We start from the raw sequence: 1,242 nt of genomic DNA on the forward strand, positions 1-1,242 counted from the left end.
GTATGGGATATGTGTCGAATCTTCCAAGTTTCAATCAGACACTTCACCATTTTTGCTTCTTCTTTCTTTTTCTTCTTCTTCATTGATGTTGTTGAAAAATGGACAATGCTTCTATATTTATAGGCAAGATTATTTCCTACTTCTACTACTACTAGCTTTGATGTCCGAACTCTTTGAAATGGTCGGAATATCAGTGTCGAACACGACACGAAACGATAGGGGTATAGGTATGGGATATGTGTCGAATCTTCCAAGTTTCAATCAGACACTTCACCATTTTTGCTTCTTCTTTCTTTTTCTTCTTCTTCTTTTCCTTTTCTTTCTCATTTTTGCTTTCTATAAACTTACCGCTGCGTCCAAGAGGGTGGAGAAAGACGACGACGCTAAATTTTTCCCTCTTCTTCTTTCTTTTTCCTTTCCCTTTTCTTCCTTTTTTCGTTGTTTCCCTCACTGTATCCTTGGTTTAGGGTTTTGTTTGTATAAAATGAAAATGAGTTCCATATAGTGTTACTTAGTACTTCACTAAGCACAAATTGCAATCAAATCCTTAATTTTCTATTTTATAAAATATTTAGTAATTAACTTTCCATAATTGAAAACCAAATCCCAATAATCTATTTTATTCATCTTAATCCCTTATTTAATACCTATTTTCTTTTTTGTGAACAATTGGTTTTAGTCTATTCAAAATGACATCTTGGATTAGGAAAAAAATTGAAGCTTAAAAGACGTATCCATGTATTTGTGTTCGAAATTTGGCCATTTTTTAGTCATGTCCACGTATCCTATATTTTAAGAAATAAAAGATTCAGTACTTAAATGCGTACCCGTACCCGATATCTGTATCCGAGTTCGAGCATCATAGACTACTAGGAAGCTAATATAAGGAAACTAAAATAAATCGTAATTTAAAAGAAATTAGAAATCATATTCTAAACAAAAAAATAATAAAAAGATAAACTTATTACAACTAAATGTTTTATTATAATTATCTAACTTTTATCTTATTTACAATATGATTATCCTACATCAATCTCTTTCACTTGAACAAACCTCGTCCTTGAGTTTTAGAAGAAAAGAATTCTTGATAACTTGTGTGTTTGCGAACTTGGTTGGGACTCGAGGAAATTCTCTAGCCACATGTTGCCATGTTATATGCTTGTTGAAATAACTAACTTTCGTAGCAGTTAAAGTCTGCAAATTCTTGTCAGCTTGCTTCTCCAAGAGCTCGCGATTCCTTTC

This window comes from Olea europaea, chromosome 15 (genome assembly GCF_002742605.1).
Source record: "Olea europaea var. sylvestris chromosome 15, O_europaea_v1, whole genome shotgun sequence".
NCBI classification, from domain to species: domain Eukaryota; kingdom Viridiplantae; phylum Streptophyta; class Magnoliopsida; order Lamiales; family Oleaceae; genus Olea; species Olea europaea.